The sequence below is a fragment of the Apium graveolens genome, chromosome 5, assembly GCF_009905375.1.
Source record: "Apium graveolens cultivar Ventura chromosome 5, ASM990537v1, whole genome shotgun sequence".
Classification (NCBI taxonomy): domain Eukaryota; kingdom Viridiplantae; phylum Streptophyta; class Magnoliopsida; order Apiales; family Apiaceae; genus Apium; species Apium graveolens.
Genome location: NC_133651.1, coordinates 266931768 through 266952412, shown reverse-complemented (window position 1 = coordinate 266952412; position 20645 = coordinate 266931768).

Genomic DNA, 20645 nt, shown 5'->3' with positions numbered 1-20645 from the left:
TTTGTAAAAATGTAAAAGAGCAGAGTGGAGTCTTTTTTTTTAAACAGTATCAAGCCTAAGGATTCTATCTGGAAGAAGATCAAGAAGATCATGCCTCAGAAGAATTATGAAGAAGCTTGGAGTTGAATAAATCTGTTTGGATAAAAATATTTTAAGTCAAAGATCTCTACAAGTCACATATTTAGTGTTATAGAGAAGTCACTCGAGAACTCCAAATGACTTATCGAGAAGTCAGAAAAGCTTATAGAGAACTCTCAGAGATATCAACAAGCCAAATTGAAGACATGAAGATTGGAGATATTGACAAGTCATTTCTTCACTAGAGAACTCAGAGTTATCGACAAGTCAACATTCATTAGAGAACACTGAGTTATCGATAAGTCAAATTCTACTAGAGAACTCAGAGATATCGATAAGCCAAAATTTATTAGAGAACTCTAAGTTATTGACAAGTCAAATTTGACTAGAGAACTCTGAGTCATCGATAAGTCAATAAGCCACTAGAGAACTTAGAGATATCGATAAGTCAAAGTGAAGATATGAAGACTAGAGATCACGACAAGACAAATTCTCTTATATAGAACTCAGAGACCTCTACAAGTTAAATTAACTATGGAGTACTAGAGATCTCGCTAAGCCAATATACTTATGGAGATATCAAGTTCTCTATAGACCAAATGGAGATCTCGAGGTAAAATCTCAAAGTATAAAGTTACAGACCAGTTCAATATCTAAGATTTACACTCAACAAACAATCCAAACAGCTAGATTGACAAGTCTACAATAAGCAGCTTGAAGGATATGCAAGATCAATGGTGAAGATTAACTGACAAAGGAAGATCAAATTAAACACGGGATGCTAAGATATGCTAAGCCAGAAATAGAAGATACACTTTTTCTAAAATGGAAATGACAAGTGACAGTTTACTAAAGTTAATAGCATGTCTTATTGTACACTGTATAAACCAGCAGTTAACTAAATTATAAAGTTAACACTGGTCCTTTAGTCAGTTGTAACAATTTAAAAATTCTTGTAACACTCTCAAGAAGAAGCTAAGCTCTCTATCAACAAAGAGCCTAGAAATTTTATAGCAAAACATTCTTAATTTTAATATAAAACTAAGTGAGTTTTGAAAAGAACTGAGTTCTCTATTATTGCATATTTAATTTTTACAGTAACACATTTCACTACAAGATTAAATTTACCTTTTTCAACCATAAAAACCTCAAGAAAAGCATAAAAACAGTAAAACACATTCACCCCCTCTGTGTGTTATTCATTTCCTAACAAGTGGTATCAGAGCAAAATCTGAAAGTAAACAAATTCAAGATCTTAGAAGAATGAATACACAAAAAAATAGTAGCATCAAAATTCCTACATTTGACAAAACTAACTACACTCTTTGCAAAAAGAAAATGTTGTTGTTTATCAGGATGGCCAATCCACTCTATATTCAGATTCTCAAAAATGGGCCCTTCACTCCTATGGTTAGAGTTGAAGAATCAACAGATGGTGATATGGTAATTCCAGCTCATTATGCTCCAAAGGACCCTTCTGAGTATAGTGAGCCTGAAAAAGAGAAAGTTTCCTTGGATAGTGGCCTGCAACTAATATTGATAGAGTCACTTGACAATGTGATGTACAACAACGTTGTCAACTGTGACACTGCCAAGCAAATCTGGGAGAAGATTGAAATACTCTGTGAAGGAACTGAGGAAGTTAGATCTAATCAAAGAAGGATACTGATTTCACAGCATGAGGATTTCATGGCCAAGCCAAAAGAAAGTATAACTGATGTGTTTGAAAGATTCAATAAGCTGATAAATGATTTGCAGCTCCATGACAAATGCTATGAAGCTGAAGAAGTGAACTTGAAGTTCTCACTTACTCTCCCTAATCATTTAGAACAGAAAATCTTAGCAATCAGGGAAGGGAGAGACTTGAGCAGAATAACTCTAGAAGTCCTGTATGGAATTTTGAAAATATATGAACTAGAAATGATTCAAAGGAAATCATTAAGGTCTGGTCAAGGGCATGTTATAAATGGTTCAAGTGCCCTAATTGTCAATGAAAGCCAGATCTCTAATGATGAGCCAAGATCCCAGACTCCAGCTGCCCTAACAAGTGAGCAAAGAACAAATGATTCACAAAAATAGGTCATTCTGGAATTGGAAGAAGATGAGTTTTTTTACCTTGGATGAACTTGATGAGCTTGATCAGTCAATGGCCTATCTGGCAAGAAAGTTCTCTAACATTAGAGTAAAGAAGCCAAGATTCTCCAAGGGTAAAGGACGGTCTTTCAACAAAGACAGCAGCTGGAAAGGAAAAGGGAAGAACACATCTGATAGAAAAAATGGTTACAAAACTGGATCTGTTGACAGATCAAAGATAAGGTGCTTCAACTGTGATGAACTAGGCCATTTTGCTATAGAATGCAGGAAACCCAAGAAAGCAAAGAAAGACAAAGCTTATCTTGAACTGGAAGCAAAGTATGAAGCTCTTCTAAAGAAATAGCAAAGAAAAGCTTATATTGTAGAGGGAAAAAGTTGGGATGATTCTGATAATGATGAAGATGAGGAAGTTGAAAACTATGCTTTAATGGCCTTGGAGCAAGGAGAATCATCCTCACCAAAATCACAGGTACCAACTCTCACTACCATTAATTTAAATGTGAGTCAATATAAGGAAACTCTATAAAAGATGAGCACATAAATGTTTCACATTCATACAAGTATGGTTGCTGCTAATGAAAAAGTCAGCAGATTGACAAAGATAAATGAGAAGCTTGAAAGTGAGAAAAAAGAAACTGAATTGATGTTGGTAGATCTTGAAAGTGTAAGACAAGAAAATGCATATCTAAAGAACAAGCTCAAGTGTGCAAGTGAAATAGAAGCAGTGCTAAGGGAGAAGCTGGAAAAGAATGAAATTAAATTAAAATTCTTCAAGAATGCATCTGAGTTAATTGGTCAATAGCATGAGAAAAACAAGCCATGTGCAAATATTTCTATTGGTCTTGACTATGATGCCTTGAATAGCAAAAAGAAAGACATAGGTGACAAAGGAAAAATAACAGAAAATGAAAATATTCCATCAATGCTGAGAAAGGTTGTCTCACCTATGTTCAAGGCATGTGAAGTAAATTTCAGTGAGGAAGAGTTGATTATCAAGCAAGAAATTGCTGATGAAGATAAAGAGAAGAAAAATGCAGAAGCAACTCCATCTTCCAAAGCTGAAGAGAAGCTCATGGATAATCAAAGCTCCAAGACACCTATCAAAGAAACCAAGACTGAAGATGCAAGAAAGAAGAAGAAAATTAGAAATGGGAAAATTGGGATAAACAAAAGCAATAATTTTGCCTATGTTGCAGATGCTCCAAGAAAAAAGTGTGAAAAATGTGGCTCTGTAAATCATTTAACTCACCTTTGTAAAAAGGTTGTTAGCAAGCCAGCTAAAGGAGCATGCAAATACAATGAAGCAGATGCAAATGATCCCTACTCATTCTATGACAAGTTTGAATGTATCCCTTGTAACTTGAAAGTGATGAAGAGTCGCCACAAACTGAGAGTAGACCTTAAAGAAACAAAAATTGGGTCTACATTAGATAGGAAAAATGCACAACAGTCATTGAATTATATTTTATCTAATATAACTCATTCTACTTCTGCTAAATCAGTTAACAAGAAGAAAGTACCCAACACTGCTTGGATTGCTAAACACACTTAAAACTCATTGTGTGCAGGGAAAACTGAAGAAAGTCATATGGATCATTGACAGTGGGTGTTCTAGACATATGACAGGTGATAAGGCCCTGCTATCACAGTTTGAGGAGAAGGCTGGCCCTTTGGTGTCCTTTGGAGATAACAACAAAGGATTCATAATGGGAAATGGCAAGATTATTTCTGAAAATATTGTCATTGATGATGTAGCACTGGTAGCTGGTCTTGAACTGAATTTTCTTAGTGTTAGTCAATTTGTAGATAAAAGTTTTAAAGTCTTAGTCAACAAAAAAGAATGCACTTTTATCAGTAAGAAATCTGGTGAAGTTGCTCTGAAAGGAGCAAGGAAAGGAAGCCTGTTTGTTGTAGACTTGGACTCAACAAATAAGGATGGAATATGTTACTTCTACACCAAGGCATCAGAAGAACAAAGCAAGATATGGCATAAGAAGTTGTCTCACTTGTATTTCAAGGCAATTAACACTTTGGTCAAAAAGGAGTTAGTAAAAGACATGCCTAAACTGGAGTTTGCTCAAGTTAAAGTTTGAGAAGCTTGTCAAAAAGAAAAAAAAGAAAAGATCAAGTCACAAGTCAAAAATTATAAAGTCTATAAGTGCACCATTGTAACTTATTCACATGGACTTGTTTGGACCGGTAAATGTCTTATCAATTTCAAGGAATAAATATGCACTTGTGATGGTGGATAATTTCTCAAGATATACTTGGGTAGAATTCATGCACTCTAAAGATGAAACTCCACATATCATCATTGAGCACACCAAGAAGATAAAAAACAGGCTAAAGATCAAAATTGTGTGAAAAGATTGAGAAGTGATAATGGAACAGAATTCAGGAATGCAACATTGAGTGAATTCTGCAAAAATAAAGGGATTGTTCAAGAATTCTCAAAAGCTAGAACACCTCAACAAAATGGAGTAGTTGAAAGGAAGAACAGAACATTAGTTGAAGCTGCCAGAACAATGCTGCATGGTGCCAAGTTGCCAACAAGTTTCTGGGAAAAGGTTGTTAACACTGCATGTTACACTCAGAACAAATATCTTATTAACAAGGCACATAGAAAATCACCTTACTCGATCATGTCTAAGAGAAATCCTACTATAAAGCATCTTCATATGTTTGGAAGCAAGTGTTACATTTTGAAAGATAACTCTGAATATGTGGGAAAATTTGACTCAAAAGTTTTTGAAGCAATTTTTCTGTGATATTCATTGGAGAGAGCTGCCTACAAGGTCTATGTGATAGATCAAAAGAAAATTATGGAGAGCACAAATGTGACTTTTGATGATGACAAGTGTCCAGGCTTGAAATGCCTTGATAAAAATGAAGCTGAAGCCCTTGCATTTGAAAACCTCAACATTGATAGTGATTCTGATGGTGAAGATGAAGTCAATGCACAACAGATATTGAATGAAGAGATTACTAAACAAGAAAATCATGGGAATGGAAGCTCATCTCAAACACCTGAATTTGATAGCACAAACTCAGGGGGAGAAAGAGAAGAAGGATCTAGCAGTCATACCAATTATGAAGAAAATGATGAAAGCACAAGTCAACAAACTCATACAAGGAAGTGGGATAGAAGTCACATTAGAGAAGCAATTATTAGTGATCCTACTGCTGGTGTGATGACTAGGAGTGCAACTGCTAATGAGTGTCTACATGCATGCTTTCTGTCTCAAATAGAACCCAAGAAAATTGAAGAAGCTCTAATGGATCCTGATTGGATATCTGCTATGCAAGAGGAGCTTAATCAGTTTGAAAGGAACAAAGTTTGGGAGTTAGTTCCTGTACCAAATAATATAAGCATTATTGGAACAAAATGGGTGTTCAGGAACAAGATGGATGAAAATGGTATAGTTACCAGAAACAAAGCAAGGTTGGTTGCAAAAGGCTACTCACAAGAAGAAGGAATTGATTATGATGAAACTTTTGCTCCAGTTACAAGACTTGAATCAATAAGGATTTTTCTAGCATTTGCTGCACATTCAAATTTTAAAGTGTATCAAATGGATGTCAAGAGTGTCTTCCTAAATGGTGAGTTAGAAGAAAAAATTTATGTGCAACAGCCACCTGGCTTTGAAGATCCAGAATTTCCAAATTTTGTGTACAAATTACTCAAGGCTCTATATGGACTAAAACAAGCACCTAGAGCTTGGTATAATACATTGTGAGAATTCCTACTGAAGCATGGTTTTACTAGAGGTACTATAGATAAAACTCTCTTCTACATAGAACATGGATAATATATGATCCTAGTTCAGATCTATATGGATGATATCATCTTTGGTTCTACAAATAAAAAGCTTTGCCAAAGATTTTCTAAGCTTATGCAAAGTGAATATAAAATGAGTATGATGGGGGGATTAAGTTACTTTCTTGGACATGTCAGTCAGAGAAGTGATGGGATCTTCATCAGCCAAACTAAGTATGTCAAGGACTTATTAAAAAAGTTTAGTATGGTTGATTTTTCACCTTCTTCTACACCTATGTCTACAACAACAAAGTTGGATGAAGATAGGAAAGGCAAGAGTGTAGATATTTCAAGTTATAGAGGAATGATTGGATCATTGCTTTACTTAACTACAAGTAGACCAGAAATCATGTTTGCAACATACCTATGTGCAAGATTTCAAGCAAACCTAAAAGAATCACATTTGATGGCTGTAAAGAGGATTTTAAGATATTTGAAGGGGACTCCAAACTTGAGATTATGGTATCTTAAGGGAACTGGTTTTGAAGCCGTTGGCTACACAGAAGCATATTTTGTTGGATGCAGGGTTGACCAAAAAATTACTAGTGGAAGCTGTCAATTTCTTGGACAAAGACTTGTATCCTGGTATAGCAAGAAACAACAATCTGTATCAACTTCTACAACAAAGGCTGAATACATAGCTGCAGGAAGTTGTTGTGCTCAAGTGCTTTGGATTAGAAATCAGCTAATGGATTATGGCCTAGTGCTACACAAAATTCCTATCATATGTGACAATACTAGTGCCATATCTATAGTGGCTAATCCAGTTAATCATTCTAGAACAAAGCACATTGATGTTAGATACCATTTTATTAGAGAACATGCTATAAATGGTACTATTGAGCTCATTTTTGTTCCAACAGAAAAACAATTAGCTGACATTTTTACTAAACCTTTGGATGAAGCAACTTTCACTAGACTTGTAGGTGAAATTAAAATGCTTAATTCTTCATCCTAAGGCAAGAACTCAGCCAATGTGTTGCAGTAGATTAATTTTTAGTAAATCAAAATTAATTTGTTTTAATTGAAAATTAACTGAAATATGAATTATAAATATTTCAGAAATCTCTACATATTTATTTTTCAAAACAAAAATTTTAGCTTAGAATTTCTCAAATTCTAGGTAAACTGCTCAGTTGTTAATTTACATTCTTAATATACAAAATTAACACAAGGAAAAATTAAAATGTTCAAAAGTATATAGAGAACTAAGTTCTCGATAAGTCTAACTGACTTATCGACAAGTTATTTTAAGGCTTCTCGAGTGACTTCTCGATAAGCTTTATTATGACTTATCGATAAGTCCTTGCAGAGTTCTAGTAATGTTAATTCACAGAGTTCTCTACAAGTATAATTCTTAGACTTCTCAATAACTCAGAATTGAAATAATTAACTTAATAAATTATTTTGGTAAAATACTTTTGGCAAATTTATTCTAATTTTATTTTGAATTTATTCAAATAAAAGTTGGAATTAATTTAGTCCATTTTTTGGACAAACTGGGCATTTATTTGACATCTCGATAAATCAATTTTAAATGCTCTATAAGAGTAATTTAAAATGACTTATCGATATATTTTTCATTTCTTCAAATGACTTCTCGATAAACTAATTCCAAACGTCTATTTTTTAATTCTCGACAAGTCATTTGTTTTTACTATAAATACCCAGACATCTCGATACATATACATACTTACAACTTTCGAGATCTCAAGTGACCTAGCCCTTCAAGCAAAAACCGATTTCTCTCTCGTTTTCACTCCTTCCCAAAAAATTTAACTGCTGCTAACCAAGCTTTTGAAAGTTTCAAGGGGTTTGTGAAACTTTTGGCTGAATCTTATCTTGCAGGAGATTTGACTGCAAATCATAATCTGTATCTAGATGTTGTGCATGAATTCTGGACTACAGCAGTAGTGAGGACTGATATGAATGACAACTCTCTCTCTATGGTGGTGACATGCATAATTGGATGCCAGCTAATAGAGTTCAATGAACAAGATGTGAATAGAGCTTTGGGGCTGCCAACTGAAAATCTGGTAGAGGTACTAACTCCTGATGAACTGACTGAGTTTATGGACTTCATCAACTATGGTGGAAGAATCAACTGTCAAGCTTAAACATAACAATTCTAAGAAAGGAGTGGTCCTTTATCTTTGATTCTATGGTGAGGGTCTTCACATGTAGGAAGACAGGGTATGACAACATTTCAAGTGTGGTGTAAAAGCTGGTGTACTCAATTGCCCACAACAGACACTTGAATGGTGGTCTATTGATCCTGGAAGAACTTGAAACCAGGCTAACAATGCCCCTGTCAGCTAGAGGTAAGAAAATTTCTTTCCTAGATTTATTATGTCCACTTTAAATCATAAAATAGCAGACATACATTTATTAAATGGTATAGATAGCACAAAAATAGGCAATTGTAAGCAAGTGTCCAAAATAACATTTGGTTCACTTGTTACAAAGAATAAGGTAAATGTAAGTCTGAAAATCGTTCCATTCATGTTGGAGAGGTTTAGGACTTACCCTTACCCAATGCCTGACATGAGGTAAAATGTACAATCTAGCACAACTATAATTCCTGAACATGTGGAAGTACAAACACGAGAGCACCCACATGGATCTTCCCAAGCTAAAACCATTCCTTCAAAACCTGTGGAAGCTAGGAAACCAACCACCTCATCTTCTCAAAAGGATGGGGTGAGTAAAAAGAAGAGAAAGGAGATCACCCTAACTATTATAATTGAGAGTGGTGAGGATCAACATGAAACTGAGTCACCCTTGGTCAAGAGATCAAATAAGAGTAAGAAGACTGAGCTGACCACTCAAGCCACCTCTGTATCCTCTCAACATGATGCAGTTGTAAAAATGGGGACTAAACAGACTCTAGATACATCCTCTCAACAAGTTGTGTCTATTGAAAAGAGCATTCACCCCAATGCACCCTGTACAGAGTCTGCACAACCTGAACCTGAAATAATTCAAGTGTATGGTAGGAGAAATAAGGATGGCACACACTGTGAGGGCACATCTTTTGAAGTTCCCTGATCTATTCAGGGGGAGCTTGCAACACTCACATCTGAGCAACACTCTCTCATATCTAAATTTCTTCTCTGCCAACAGCACTTGAATTCAATTCTCAAGTACAAGCTCACTCAAGTGACTTGGTTCAAGAAACCTGTTGTGTATATGTTGTGAACTTGATGATTTTATTAACAAAACACCTTGGTAGATCTTACTTAGTGAAAAATGTAGCATTCGACAGATAAGGATTATAGTCCCGACGGATGACTCAATATAGTCCCGACGGATGATGATTTATTATCCATCGAGTGAGTAGCTTATGTAACAATAAGTCTGTAGCACATTTCTGCATACACCTTTGTATAGATTCTGTAGTAGCATATAAGTCATGATTGACTTTAACTAGATATGCAGAATAGGTTGATTAATTGTACATATATGATGTCTTGTAATTTTGCATTAATGAAATGAAGTCAAGTGCCAAATAGCTACCAACAGATGATTAACAAAGCTATTGACGGATGATCAATATAGCTGTCGATGAATGATCAACAAAGCTGTCGACAGATGATCAACAAAGCCATCGACGGATGATCATGTAATCAACGGATAATCAATTCAAACATCCGTTGACAGTGACAACACAGTCACATGCGTCGAGTGTATGTAAATGGAATGTGGTAGCCTATTCAACTGGGTTTTCGAGAACAAAGAAGCATTGTCATTTCCATGCTATTATGAAGATATTCAAAGATGCTGAAATAGAGTAATGAAGTAGCATAGTCATAGACTTGATAGTTTTTGTTTTATTATCTTGTCTTATTACTTTGTAATCTTGGTAATATATAAACCAAGAAGCAGCAAATAGAACAACTAACTGAGACACAAGGAGAGAAACATTTGTAAGCTGTATTCTTAGCATTTCTCTGCATTCTTAGTTGTTCAACATTTGTAAGCAGCTGTGAGCTTTTTGCTACACAGAGTTCTCTCGATATATATTATTTATCTCTGGTGGATACATTCAAATCCACCAGAAAGTTTTAAAGACTCGTATTTTTAATTACTTGTGTTTTGATTCATTTGAAGTTATTATTCCGCACTCTGCAAATCAATTCACACTGATATATATATTTAAGTTAGAACAATTTTATTTAAGAAAAAGTTTCAAGAATTCCATTCAACCCCCCTTCTGTAATTCTTGTTGAATTGTTAAGGGACTAACAATTGGTATCAGAGCAAGCTCTTGAAGAATAAAGAGTTTAAATATCATAACAACACAGCAAGATGAACAAGAAGGATGTTGGAGTCAAGATTCCTTTTCTGGATAAAGATAATTACCATCACTGGAGGGTAAAGATGCATCTTCATTTACTTTCTCAAGATGAGGCCTATGTAGATTGCATAGAAAGAGGTCCTCAAGTACCAATGAGAGCTGCAACTGGAAATGAGCCATCTATCCCCAAGCCAAGGCATGAATGGTCTGATCCTGATATTTCAAGTCAGAAAATATAAGAAGGCCATGAATATCCTGTTTAATGGAGTTGATGGTTATATGTTTGACAACATCATCAATTGCAAAACTGCCAAGGATGTTTGGGACACTATACAGATTATCTGTGATGGCACTGAGCAAGTTAGAAAAAACAAGATGTAGCTACTGATTCAACAATATGAGCATTTTCATAGTGAAGAAAGTGAGTCTCTCACTAACATCTTTAGTAGGTTTCAAAAACTACTAAATGCTCTGAAGCTGCATGGAAGGGTCTATCAGACAAAAGACTCCAATCTGAAATTCCTTAGATCTCTTCTAAAGGAATGGAAACCAATGACAGTCTCATTAAGAAACTCTCAAGATTATAAGGAGTTTACTTTGGAAAGACTGTATGGCATCCTGAAGACTTATGAGCTTGAAATAGAGCAAGATGAGAGGATGGAGAGAGGAAAGAAGAAAGGAGGATCCATTGCACTAGTTGCTGAGTTAGAAAAAGAGAAGGAGATGAAGATGGAAGCTGTTGAATGAACTTCAGGGTTCTGTAAAAACAAGGGCAAGGGGCTGGTAGCTGAAAATGAAGATTCTTTGAGCCAAGATGACATGGAGGATATTGATGAACATCTAGCATTTCTTTCCAGAAGATTTTCCAAGCTCAAGTTTAAGAAGAACTTTGGAGCAACCAAGCCAAATAGAAACATGGTGGATAAATCAAAATTCAAATATTTCAAATGTGGCTTGGCAGGGCACTTTGCTAGTGAGTGTAGAAAGTCAGATTCTAACAAAAAGAAGTTTGAGCCTGTGGATTATAAACATAAATACTTTGAGTTGCTTAAACAAAAGGAAAGGGCTTTCATTACACAAGAAAATGATTGGGTTGCAGATGGTCTGGATGAAGATCAAGATGTCAGCTATGTCAATTTAGCCCTAATGGCCAAGTCTGATAAAATAGAGACAAGTTCTTCAAGCAATCATGTAATTACTACAAACCTTGCACATTTATCTAATGTTGATTGTAATGATGCTATAAATGATATGTCTACAGAATTATATCATTTGCGTGTTACTCTCAAGTCTTTTACTAAAGAAAATGCTAAAATCAAAGAAAACAATTTATTTTTAAGTGTGAGGAATAATGTGCTAGAGTCTCAGTTCATTGATTTTGAAAAATTAAGAATTGAGTGTAAGATTGCCAAGGAGGAATTAACTGAGTCCTTGAAGAAAGAAGAAATTTTGAAGAAGCAGCTTGAACGTGAACATGAGGTGATTAAGGCATGGAAAACATCTAGAGATGTTCATGCTCAAATCACCAAAGTTCAAGGGATCGAGTCCTTTTGTGATGCAGCCTGGAAGAAGAACAAGGAGAAGCTAGATCCCAATTTGGTGGAAGGAGTGCTAACATATGTAGACTCGACGGATGATGAGGGTCATCCTTCGGATAACAAAAAGGGTTATCCGTCGAGTAATGTAAATCCTCATCTGTCGACTGTGAGAAAGCCTATCAGTAAAGCCAAACTTGTTAAGTTAAATGAAAAGTATGGATCAGTTTCCAAGAATTTTGTTACAGGTTAATCGAGTCAAGTTAAGAAAGGGAAAAAGGCTAATGTTGGTCATATGACTGTCAAACAATTGAGTGACATACTTGAAAAGATTGAGGTTAAAACATAGGCTAAAAAGAGAAATAATAGAAATGGTAAAGTAGGGATTAACAAACACAATAACTACACACATGATAAATAGGCTCCAAAAAAAATATGTGTCAAGTGTGGTAGTGTAAATTATTTGTCTGTTAATTGCAAATCTGTCATGCCTACTTCCATATCTGTGCCACCTCACTTTCCCAACATGAATGACATTCCTTCTATGCCTATAAATGCTATGTCTACACAGAATATGAATGCACAGTTTGCTAACATGCCATTTGCACCTAATCCTTATTATGCTGCATTTAGTATGCCACAAATGCCATTTACATTGCCTTACTAGAATAACATGTTCACTAATAACATGTCATTCCCTGTTAATCATAATATGCATGATAATTCTGCTGTAATGAATGGTGTCAAAGGTTCAACTCAAATGACTAAGGATGAATCTGATATCCCCAAGTCAAATGAGATCAAACCTAAGAAATAGAAAAAGAAAGCTAACAAGGAAGGACCCAAGGAAACTTGGGTACCAAAATTAACTTAATTTGATTTTGATGTGTGCAGGAGAATAGAAAGAATCTATGGTACTTGGATAGTGGTTGTTCAAGACAAATGACTGGTGATTCTACCCTGCTCACAGAGTTCAAGGAGAGAGCTGGCTCTAGTATTACTTTTGGAGATGACAACAAGGGTTATACTGTGGGATATGGCTTGATTTCAAAAGACAATGTCATCATTGAGGAAGTTGCCTTAGTGGATGGTCTCAAGCATAATTTGCTGAGTATCATCCAGCTTTGTGATAAAGGCAATTCAGTAACCTTCAACTCAGAAGCTTGTGTTGTGACTAACAAGAAGAGCAACAAAGTGATTCTCACTGGTGTGAGAAAAGGTAATATGTACCTAGCTGACTTCAACTCATCTAATGCAGAATCTGTTACTTGTCTTCTCATCAAAGCAAGTCAGGATGAAAGTTGGTTATGGCACAAGAAGCTATCCCATCTAAACTTCAAGACCATGAATGAGATAGTAAAGAAAGAACTGGTTAGAGGCATTCCTCTAGTGGAGTTTTTTAAGGATGGATTGTGTGATGCTTGCCAAAAGGAAAAGCATATTAAAGCATCATTCAGAAAGAAACTTCATTCAACAATTGAAGAACCTTTGCAACTGCTACACATGGATTTTTTTTGACCAGTCAATGTGTTGTCCATCTCAAGAAAAAAATTTTGCCTAATAATTATAGATGATTTCTCAAAGTTCTCTTGGACATATTTCCTAAAGTCTAAAGATGAGGCTAGTGAAATCATAATCAATCACATAAGGCAAGTCAATAATCATCCTGATTTCAAAGTTAGAAGAATCAGAAGTGACAATGGAACTGAATTCAAGAATTCTGTCATGAGAGCATTTTGTGAAGAAAATGGAATTTTGCATGAGTTTTCAGCAGCAAGAACCCCACAACAGAATGGAGCAGTGGAAAGGAAGAACATATCACTTATTGAAGCTTCCAGAACAATGCTTGAAGAATCTAAATTGCCAACATATTTCTGGGCTGAAGCTGTAAACACTGCATGCTACACTCATAATATTTCCCTAGTTAATCAGGCAAGATGCAGGACTCCTTATCAATTGTTCAAGAACAAGAAACCAACTCTAAATTTTCTTCATGTCTTTGGCTGTAAATGCTATATATTGAGAAATCAAACTGATCAAAATGGGAAGTTTGATGCTAAAGCAGATGAAGAAATTTTTGTTGGATATGCTGTTGGTAAAGCATATAGAGTCTACAATCTAAGAACCAACATTATTGTAGAATCAATACATGTTGTGTTTGATGATAAAAAGATTGAAGGACTGCAAGATGGAGATTAACATGAGAGCCTAAAATTTGACAATGTGGAGATGGTTAGTGATGACAGTGATGATGAAAGTGATCAAGAAATTGTATCAAAGGATAATGCAGAAAAATCCACTACCAATGAAGCATAAAATTCAACATCTGTCGAGTTGCATAATACTTCATCCGTCGGGAGGCAATCTGCGTTATCCGTCGGTAGATAACCAGCCTCATCCGTCGGAACTCAAAATTCACCATTCGTCGTGTTATCAAAAGAAGTAGGAAATCAGAATAGATCACCTATAGAAAGTTCCTCTTTCTCAAATTAAAGATCCATAAACTCAGGGGGAGTTTCTAATAATCAAAACTCAATCACACATCAAGACAACAATGAAACCTCTTCATCTAGAGCTAATCTACCTCAATAAAGGAAATGGACAAAGGATCACCCCTTTGAGCTCGTCATTGGTGATGTTTCTTCTAGAGTTCAAACCAGGAGAGCAACTCAAGAAGAATGTCTATACAACAGCTTTCTTTCCAAGGAAGAACCAAAGAAGGTAGAAGAAGCTTTGTTGGATCCTGATTGGATTTTAGCTATGCAGGATGAGCTAAACCAATTTGAGAGGAATGATGTATGGAAGCTGGTGCCCAAGCCTAAAGGAAAGAATCCAATAGACACCAAATGGGTATTCAGAAATAAGATGGATGAAAATGGCATAGTAGTCAGGAACAAAGCTAGATTGGTTGCTAAGGTCTATTGTCAACAAGAAGGAATAGATTTTGATGAAACATTTGCTCCTGTTGCAAGACTTGAAGCCATCAGAATCTTCTTAGCCTATGCAGCCCATGCCAATTTCAAGGTCTATCAAATGGATGTCAAAAGTGCCTTTCTAAATGGAGATTTGGAGGAGGAAGTATATGTCAGTCAACCTCCTGGTTTTGAAGATCCAAATTTTCCAGAACATGTCTATTATCTTTTGAAAGCACTTTATGGACTAAAGCAAGCACCTAGAGCCTGGTATGACACTTTATCAAAGTTCCTTTTGGAAAATCACTTCACAAGAGGTACTGTAGATAAAACTTTATTCTTTAAAAATGTTAATGGCTCTAGCATACTTGTTCAAATTTATGTAGATTGTAACATCCGGGAAATATCGTGTAATTATATGTATCAATATATGATTATTATGTGAATATTATATGAATTTTTGGTGAATTATCGGATGTTTGATAATAATATTTGGATGTTTGTATGTAATAAAATGTGAGTATGTTAATTTTAATATGTCCAGAATAAAATATAGATAATTAAGGTATTTTTCTGGTAATTTTTGGAGTGTTGTATGATTTTATAATGATTTATGAATTTATTAATTATTTTCTGAATAATTACAAAATTATTTTATAAAGCCGGGAATCATCCGACTTCAACCGTTTTTACAATCCGAAACTCTTCCAAAAACTCCTTCCTAACCTAATCTGGTAATTCCAGACATTTTCCGTATTTTGACTTTTTCGATCCGGATTACGGTTTGACTCGTGCGCGGCCCGGCGCAAAATTTTCGATACGATAACCATTTCAATAAATCAACAAAACCCGTAAATCAACAAAACCCGTATTCTCGAGAGACGAGATATTTTTACATTATTTTCGTATATGATGTTTTATGAAAAGCTCGGTTTTGATAATTCCAATTCTGGTATTAAATTGTATCGTTTTTATAGTTACTTAGCGGCTAAGTAATCTATTTTTGGATCATTTTGTAGTTACTTAGCGGCTAAGCAACTAATTTAACGATCCAGAACGAACGAATATTCCGTAAATATAAATAGCATATTTCTTATTTTATTTTATTCATTTATTCATTTACAACCAGTAAAAATACAGTAAATACAGAGAAAAACCCTAAAAATCGATACGTTCCTGATAATCAAACGCACAAACGATGGCGTTACCGAACTCCGATTCAAGCGTGCGATATATCAAAAGGAAACTCTCGAAATATAGAATCATAATCAATCATCAATATGTACCCAGAAATCAAGGTATTTTTCTGATTTAATTATTTTAATTCGAATTAATTATAAATTAAATTAAGAATTTTTGTTCTTAATGTTGTTGATATGATTTGATGATTCCATCGTGTAGATAATGATTTTCTTGTCAATTTGGTATATTATATGTCAAAAACTGAGTTCAATAACATGTAGAAAAGTTGATTTGATTCCTGAATTTGAATGTTCTTCGTGTTCTTGAATAATCTCACCGGAAAATTTAACTTTTTGGCCGGATTTTTGACTCGTTGAACCTGGAAACGTATGGCTTACATCATTAAATAGATCGTGAAGTTTTGAATCGATTCATATCATTGTTTTGTACGTTCGATGAAGGAATCGTGTCGCCGGATTCTGGCGACTCACGGCGGCGACAGTTGATTCCCGTCGTTTCGATGATTTTCTGTTAATTCTGAGTACAGATACGGATTCCTGGCATCGAGTTATGGTAGACTGGAGCTTCTGGTTTAATTCTGGGCAGTTATGGTCATCGCCGGAAAAGCTTCAGGCGGCGGCCATGGCTTCTCCAGCGAAGGGGGGGGAAGACGACTATAATATTTACAGTTTAGTCCCCCGAGTTTGTATACCTTGTATTTTTAATATTCTGGTTTTAAAAACTTGTAATTTGACCCCTGATTTTTGATATTATTTTGAAAATGATATTTTATTATTTTAAAAATCAGAAAATTGTTTATCTATTTATTTTAAATTCAGAAAAATTATTTTAATTATTTATTTATTTAAAAAAATTGAAATTATTTTATTAATTATTTTTAATTATTTTAATTAATTAATTAATTTATTTATTTATTAATTTTAATTGGTTTAATAATTGGATTTAATTATTTAAAATTGATTTAAAAATTCTGTAAAATAGTTTCGAGCTTTAAAATATTATTTTAAATTATTTTCAAGGCTCGATAATTATTATAAAATTATTTTAAAGTCAAATTCGGGTGTTCGAACCCTATTATTTAATTATTAAATGATTCGGAGATCCGTTTAATTCCGAAAAATGTTTAAAAATTCATAATAAATCAACTGTTCGTCCGTTTAATACGAAACGAGCGCCTCTAGACTCAGAAAAATATTCTGCTTCTATTAAAAATATTTTCGAGACTTGAATTCTTTTGTATCAAAAGGATGTTTGTTTTATGAATCTTCCTGAGTCGGTTATTGATCAATAAAATACTCTTTTTGACCCGATTTCAATTCTAAACATATCGAGACCTATCTTTGACGATTTAACTTATGTGCTACATGAATATCGTGATTATGTGTTATGTGAATAATATGATTACATGCCCTATGTGTACATATTATGTGAATAATGAGTCAGCGTGTCTTTTAAACGTTATCTGAATGAGATGTGATCCTTATCTATTATTATCGGGCGGGTAGACGATAGGGATAAGTATATAGACTAGTTAATTATATATTATCAGTTCATTGAATAGTATTATTTATGATAGATGCACGTAGTGCGAGACGTTTAAAGCCAGATAGAGATTGTAGAAGTAAAGTCTGATTGCGTGTAGTACTGAAACGAGTGGATTCAAAATAAAGATAAACCTAAGAGGGTAAATGATAAGAAAGGTCAAGTAGCCCGTCAAGGGTAATATAGATGCGACAGGACTGAGTGATATGGCAGCAAGTTAAAGATCAGGGGATTATCAATCGAGGCAAGTATTCCTAACCTTTCTCCTTAAATACTGCAAATATTTATTCGCTCCTATTTTAAGTTCAGAATAGTTAACTATTTTACATTTCGCTACAATTACTCTTATTATGCCAGTTCTTTTCATTATTATTCCTATAATTCAATTGCTCTCTTGAGCAAATACCCATTCTTTCTGGTTATTTGCGAACCCTGAGTTGGGATGTTTTGAATTCAAAATGATTTGATATCAAAATACTCTACGGGCTGGACGATTATTATGAGGATCAGTGATGAGCTGGATCCTATGGGTCAGGGATGGACCGGACCTTTTGGGCCATAGTGCCTGGGTACTTATATGTTGGTGGGTCTATGCAGTTGGGTATAGATTCGCACTATATCTTGACTGATCAGCAGGTTATAGTGCATATGTTGGTTTCTAGTGTCCAGTCTAATTTATTGTCGATCACCGTTAACGACATTCCTTTCCGAGTAGTTCATAATTACAAATTCACACAAAGATTTAATTCAAAAGGATGAAATATTGAAACGAACACTGTTCTTTTATAGCAAAATGTGATTTATGATTAAAGGCCAATGAGGGCCGATGTTTTATTCGCTCAACTATTTAGATATGTAAAGACGTTTTTAAAATCATTCAACAATCGTGTCCAGGAGTTTTCTGATCTGATACCTGGAAACCATTTATGATACTTGCTGGGCATTTTTTGCTCACTCTTGCTTTGTGAACTCTTATTTCTTTCAGTATCAAATGAGGGCAAAGTGAATAGCTTTTAATAGATAGCAAAAGTGGTGAGATTCCAGCTGAAGAAATTTTGAGATGTCAGAGTGATCAATACAAGGAAATTAGTAATGAGGTAATGGAATTGTATCTAGACAATATAATTTTAGAAGGTTAGATTCTTGTTTCATACTATAACCTGTAAGCGATCCTGAATATGAGGGGTTATCTGTATGTAAAGTTGTGTAGTGACACCCAATCCTGAGCTCATATTTGGGAGCATCACATAGATGATATTATTTTTGGCTCTACAGATGAGAAACTTTGCAAAAAGTTTACCAAACTGATGCAGAGTAAGTATGAAATGAGTATGATGGGAGAACTAACTTACTTTCTTGGTTTGCAAGTTAAGCAAGTTAGTGATGGAATATTCATTATTCAAACTAAATACATTTTTGATCTTTTAAAGAAGTTTGATCTAATAGATTGCATATCTGCAAAAACTCCCATGGCTACTGCTACTAAGCTTGAATTAAACACTACTGAAAAGTATGTGGATATATCAAGTTATAGGGGCATGGTTGGCTCACTTCTGTTCTTAACAGCTAGTAGGCCAGATATAATGTTTGCTACATGTTTGTGTGTTAGATTTGAGGCTGACCCTAGAGAATCTCACTTAGTAGCTATCAAGAGAATTTTCAAATATCTTAAGGGAACACCAAAACTTGGCATTTGGTACCCTGGAGATTCTGGTTTTGATCTTACTGGTTACTCAGATGCAGACTATGCAGGTTGTAGAATTGATAGAAAAAGTACAACAGGAACCTGTCAATTTTTAGGAAACAAGCTTGTGTCCTGGTTCAGTAAAAAGCAAAATTCAGTTCCTACTTCTACAGCTGAAGCTGAATATATTGTTGCTGGCAGTTGCTGTGCACATATTTTGTGGATGAAAAATCAATTGCTAGACTATGGTTTACAAGTTGAAAGGATTCCTATTTTCTGTGATAACACAAGTGCAATTGCCATCACTGAAAATCCAGTACAACATTCAAGGACAAAGCATATAGACATCAAGTACCACTTCATAAGGGAACATGTAATGAATGGTACTGTGGAACTACATTTTGTTCCAAGTGAGAAGCAGCTTGCAGATATTTTTACCAAGCCACTGGATGAATCCACCTTCTCAAGGTTGGTAAGTGAGTTAGGTATGCTCAATTATTCTTAAATCTTTATGAGATAATTTGCAAGTTGTAATGAAGCCAGAAATTTAATTAATTTTTCAGTCTTGGATGAAATTTTGGCTAAGTCAAAATTTACATCTCGACGGATGATCGTTATCCATCGAGTTTGATCATCCGTCGGAATACTATTTGCTAATAAAAATCAATTATTTTTCTGGAATTTTTTATAACTCGACGGATAACAATTTATCCTTATCCGTCGAATTGTCTTAATCTTAGCCGTTGATTTCCTGAACATTATCCATCGAGTATACTTACAGTTTGTAAGCATAATACGACGGATAATGGGTGGAATTTTTACAGTTTATTTATAAATGGCTATTTTGGGCAATTTTCATTGGTTACTTTATTTTACTTTATTATTTTTGACAGTTATTTTTGAGATAGTATAAAAGGTAAATTCATTTCCATTACTTTTCTTTTATCATTCCCAAATCATCTGCTTTAATTTTTTCTCTTTCAAAGAACTTACTCTCTCTCTGCAAGCTCTTATTCTCAAACTGGGTTCATTTATGAGAAAAACAACTTCACAGCCTTAGTAAACAAGGGGATTCAGCAATCTGGTAACTACCACAAAATGATGGATTTTGTGAAGAACTGCAAGCTTAGCTATGCCATGCTGGAATCACCCACCATCTTTTGTGAAGTTGTTGAAGAAATGTGGACCACGGCTACATACAACTCAACAGATAAGACCATCACACTCCCCATTAAAGGTAAGGAATTCTGTATTAATAGTGATGTTATCAAAGCATGTTTCAAAATTCCTGATGATACTGTGACCTCACCACACACTGACACTGATATAGTTAATATGCTTAATTCCATGAACTATGCTTTTTCTACCTCTAAGTTGAGTGACATTAGGAGATTGGGTCTTAGGAAGGAATGGAGTTTCATGTGTGATGTAGTGACCAAGGTCTTTTCTGGTAAAATCAGTGATTTTGATTCTATCAATATTT